Genomic DNA, 5,673 nt, shown 5'->3' on the forward strand with positions numbered 1-5,673 from the left:
GGCGCGACCGAGGGACCCCCAAGCGAGAGCGTGGTTGAGGCCGGGGCCCCGGGGAGGGGAGTGGGGCACCAGAACGGATGACGCCCGCCACTTCTGAGGGGGCAGAAGCACTTACACACACCTGGCAAAGAGTTAAAGCAAGTCCATGTTAAGGACAACAGCTGTCATTATATCCGAATCCTACTGTACTCTTAGTGGTCAATATATCTTGATCATCACTTGCATTCTGCGTTAGAATTAATGTCAGAATATTGTGTGCATTGTGATTCATAACGCATGTAAGCAGTCCTCAAATTGGGCTGAGTCCTTATCACTAAAAAGAGATGCACAATTTGAGGCTCAAAATACGAATTTGTTATTTTGAAAGACTCTCATGAGTTAAAAAGTAAGACATTTAAAAAGTGATGTTTAAAAAGTTAGAGCCATGAAATTTGGAGATTTAAACTTTTAAAATTTTAATCGAAAAAGTGATGCTTGGTACAAGGTTTTAAAAAAGATGATAAACACATCTCTCATACTTTAAAGAAAAGTATGTCTTCCTCCTATCTTAGATCTCCAATCCCCCTCACCAGGGCAATTGCTGTTTACAGATTTTTGTCTATGCCTTCAGAAATTTTCCGTGCACATGCACGTTCATGCATCTTGCTTTTCGCTCAAATGGAAAAATAATATGTGTAACTCTTAATACACTTTGCTTTTCTGTTTAACCTTGAAGACAGTTAAATTCAGCAGCGCTAAATCTCTCTCAGCCTTCTGAAAAGATTTTTAGCTTCAATCTTATTTCCCAAGGGGAGGAGACAGCCGAAGGTGACTACAGAACACATCTGGTGAAGAGGAAGCCTTTCTGCGGAGGGGGGACACCCAGCTGCCAACTCTGGGGCAGGCAGCAAATTGGTATTGCTCTGATCTCTTCTGTTCCCCAAGAATATACTATAGGAAAAGCTCTGGTTTGTAGGCCAAATCCCTAGGCACACCATAATCATGTCTAACAGCTACAAGAGGAAGTTACCCACAGTTCCCAGGTTCCAACATACAGAGCTGTTTCTATTTTTCTCTGAATCTTTCCAACCGTTGGCCATATGAATATGTATGTTTATGTGGTGGTTTTCACAGTGTAAAGACAATTTTGTCTGCTTTTCTTTACATTGTCATAAACATGTTTCTCATGACATCTGGAACTATCCGTGTTAATGAATGCATGTTATTCACACTGCTAATATACCAAGATTACTTAACCATTCTTTAGTGTGCAATATTCAGGTTATTTCAAAGTATTGTAAATAATACTATAATGTATACTCTATGTGGACTATACAGCAGTTAAAAGCAATGAACTAGATGTACACATAATGAACTAGATGCACACATAGCAACAATGAATGCTTTATATCAAGAGAAAAATGTAGGCACAGGAAGAGTTTTATAGCAGAATACCACGTAGGTAAATTAAAAACATAAAACATATGCTTTATAAGGATACATGAACATTTAAGGCTATGTATCAAACAGGAAATGACTGTCTTTAAAATGAAGGAGAATGGAATAAGAGATGGATGAGGAATGAGGGGACAAGGAAAATCAAAGAACAGAGGGTCCAGGACACCCATGGACAACTGTCACTATGTCCTATTAATGAGAGTATAATTAACTCATGTTTAGGTTCAGGGACAAAAATGGTTTTTTAAAATGTGCTACGATAAACATCTCTAAACAATTTCTTTTATCCACTTAAAAAAAAAAATTCTGGGAGGGGGTCCAGCAGTGATATCGAAGGCTGACTCTATATCTCTATTGTCCTCAGGGTAAATTAAAATCCAAGGTACTATGTTTTCAACACATGGCCCTTGAAATCTGGTCCTCACTTGCCCCTCCAACCACAGTTCCCACCACCTCCCTCCCTCTCGACCCTGTCCACAGGCTGGCCATCAGGAACTGCCTTCTGCCACATCTAGCACGTGACACTGTGTTCCCCATGGAACTGCCCTGCTCTCCACTGGCCTGATTCTTCTGCCTTCTCTCTCCCCTCCACTGCTGCCTAGACAACTAACTTATCCTCATCCTTCGGACCTTCCTTAGACAATGCCTTCTCCGTAGCACTCCTCTTTTTGCCTCCTAATACCCTCACTGAGAGAGTGAAATGCCTCCAAGCTTCCCAGTTATCTCACTAGATAGCAGAGCCTGATTCTCAATCAGTTCCTAGAAGGACAGCATCTAGTAACTCAGCACTTTATCCTCAAAACTAGCAATGCCTTTAATTGAGTACTGTGACAAGCTCTGCACTAATTCGGATTTCTCTTTCAGTCATCCAACAGCCTTAAGGGAAAATATCAGTATGATCCCCGCATGTTGCAGAGAAAGAATGTAAGTTTCGAGAAATCCAATAATTGCCCAACATGCACAATCAACAAGTGGCAGAGCAGAAATTCCAACCCAGAGACTGGACTCTTAACCTCTTCTCCCTCCTTTCCTAGTGTCCCAATGCCTAGGACAAAGCTGCATGGGCATGTCATATACTCAGCAAATATTTTCTGAATAAACATGTGGGTAGATAGGCAGTTATGGTAACAGTGTGGCTTGTATTCCTAAGTTTCATAAACAAGAACAAATTAATTACTTTTAGGATATCATAAATTATTCCATAAATTAATGTTTATACTAGTCCTACTAACATGCAAGTAGACAAGTAAGTCATTCTGTAAAAAAATAAGGAATACCTCTAAGTATAGAATCGTAGAAAATTTTCTAAATGGCAGAAGCAAGAGATGTTCATTTTCTAGTAAAAAAAGATCTGGGGGGCGGGGGGGGCAGTTCAGAATCAAATGACCTTTAGCAATGCTTAGTGATCAGACCAGAGAGCTTGAGCTAAGTGTAGCAAAAGGTTTATTTTCTGTTATAGATTATTAAAAACATATGAGAATGCTTCTTTCAAAACAAAGTAAAAGTGAAAATCCAAGTTTATCATCACTTTTATCACAAGGAAAGATTATTGCCTCTTTTTTGTCTTGTTTCCAAATACTCTCCTAGGGACAACAAAGAAGGCAACATGGTTCTCAAGTGCAAACTGGAGAGGAGAGAGGATCAGCTCTTGAAAGGGCCAGCTGTTTAGAAAGAGGACCGATGAGGAGTACTGAACTGTCCTTTCTGGGGAGAGTATTGCCTTTATATTCACACGTATTTAACCCAGCCTAAAATCGGATTGTACTTGTTGCAAAAGGGGTGATATGATCTGCCAGTTATAGAATAAGAATAACTGAAGTTTTTGAGAAAGAAGAGCAGACCCTGACAATGAGAAATTGACCCAGCCCTCACAGCGAGACCACATGACTCTCCCAATAGACATAAACAATCACAGAATCTCCCAGAATCCCAGCTTCAGACCAGGCTGCTCTGAGACTACAATAAAATGAGACAAAGCAAAGGCGCTTCATAATTTTGACAGCACAGACAAAAACGGGTCACTGTGTCACTCATAAAATACTAAACTTCCTCTCTTGGCCAAAATGAGTGACTGCTACTTCTTTAGCAATTACAGCTTTATCCCTATTCCAGCTTGCCCTCTCTATAGTCAAGATTCATTAAGATATCCAATCACAGAGTTGATGAGCTAACAGCACCCAATCTAGAGTGAATCCCTGCTGCTTTAGACCCTTTCTCAGTCAGCCAACTAAAGCCCAAACCCTCTAAAGTTTCCTTCTAACGCCCTCTTACTGAGACAAATGCAGCCTGTGTTCTCCTTTCCTGCAACAAGGAACAACCCAACTTATTCAAATACAGGTGTGTTCTGGGCAGTCTTTGGCTGAAGCATATGGACACTGTTTACACATTTCTGTGTGTGTGTGTGTGTACAGTTTACAAACATTATATATGTTTATATAAAATCAAGGTAGCAAGAAAATTCAAGTAATTCAAGTTCCAAAATATGTTTGTGCCTGAACTCTCTGTAGAGATACTATGATCAAATGAATAAGATAATCAGATAATTACACATTTTCTACATGTCAGCCTAAGCAATCACCATATACTTCAGAAAATTTTGATAAGCTGATATCCTAATTATTCTCAATTTGCTTTATATATGCTATTAATATTTTCTATAGTGAAGTACATTTAAGGTGTGTTTTTAAGTCAATGCATTACCTAACAAGTTAATAAATTGAGACATGCTAAAATTGGCTATTTTTTATTTAAATATTTATTTTCAAAATTAGAATACAGACTTATATAGAGAGTATGAACACAATTAATAAGAATAATAAAAATAAATGATTGGTGACTAAAATCTAACCATAGCTGTTCTTTAATCATTTCTTTCTACTTTGATATATTTTTCAAAATATATTTCTCACTTAATATTTTAAATTTGATAATACAAATATTATGAATTTCTAGTTTCATTTTACTCTGTTTCCTCTTATGTGCTTAAACAATAATATTCTGCTTTTCTTTTGGTAAGTTCTGATAACTTTTACCAATGGTTTCACAATTAAGAGGCTTAAGGATATGCATTCATTTATAACATTTTAATGACATGCATTCATTTATAACATTTTAATGATACATTTCTGCTGCTTTCTACCCACAAGTAATTTCAAATACTAATAAGATATTAACTCATTGTGTCGAACCATCTGAAAATAGAAATTGCAACCGCTGATATACTGCAAAAGTTTAACAAATTGTGAGAGTTATGTAAATTCCACCCAATATTTTGCACAACAGCAAAAATAAGTAATATCAATTATTTAAAAAGGAAGTGCTACATTTTCTACAAATAATAATCGATTTCATGTTGACTTTTGTAATTACAGTGACCATGTAACATTCCTGAAAACTGAGTCTTCTTTATTAATTCATTAAATATTTCTAATTATTTAAAAATTTTAATTAATAAAAGGATTGTCTTTGAAAATGCTTATTTCTCTACTTTTAGCATAAAAATGGAGCACACTTAAAAAAAGACTTCAAAATCTCTAGACAGAACAAATAAACCTTGTTAGTTCATAAATATCCCTAATTCTTTAATAAGTTAATAAAAGGATTTTCCTTTAAAAGTGTTTATAATTTCTCTATTTTTAGCATAAATATGAAACACATTTTTTAAAAAATCCCTCTATCAAAACTTCTAGGCAGAACAAATGAGTCCCGTGTATTTCTTATTAAGAGCATACCAGAGATGAAGAATTTGCCATAAAGTAAGTACCTCTTGTTTTGGAGTTTGGAAGAAAACCAAAGAGATTTTCAAAAGATGTAATATTGATTTAAAATATGAAAGAATTGCCCTAAACTTAAAGACTACAAAATTGGTTCCATAACTTTGGCAGTAATTGACTAAATTGGGACTAAATTAAAATGTGACAAACCTATAATAAAACAGATTCTATCACCTTCCTTGTAGATGGGAACCATCCAGACATGTTGCCATTTATTTAAAATGTGGTTTAAGATTTTTTAAAAATTTAAGAAGTATAAACAAAATATGGTGCAATACCTCCAGCTTCAGCGTTGAGCACTGAGACAGAATAGAGCTTTACAGCTGAATTTATGTTCAAATTGCTCGGATATAAGTATGGATTGGTATGTACATTAAATAAGCACAGATTATGACAATGATTAACAGAAGTGACCACATCTTTAGGCATCCCTTGCTGAGCTTTTGTGAGCTTTTTTTTTTCT

The 5,673-nt window shown here is 36.2% G+C and overlaps 1 long non-coding RNA gene across 1 annotated transcript; it reads left to right on the forward strand.

Annotated features, from left to right (window-relative positions):
- The first annotated feature begins 127 nt into the window (after positions 1 to 127).
- On the forward strand, positions 128 to 4,010 carry LOC112477471. The gene is made up of 3 exons (XR_003045476.1): positions 128 to 894; positions 2,302 to 2,361; positions 3,025 to 4,010. It is a non-coding gene; the product is annotated as an uncharacterized LOC112477471 (long non-coding RNA).
- Positions 4,011 to 5,673: the final 1,663 nt, after the last annotated feature.

The sequence above is a fragment of the Pteropus alecto genome, unplaced genomic scaffold (assembly GCF_000325575.1).
Source record: "Pteropus alecto unplaced genomic scaffold, ASM32557v1 scaffold413, whole genome shotgun sequence".
NCBI lineage: Eukaryota > Metazoa > Chordata > Mammalia > Chiroptera > Pteropodidae > Pteropus > Pteropus alecto.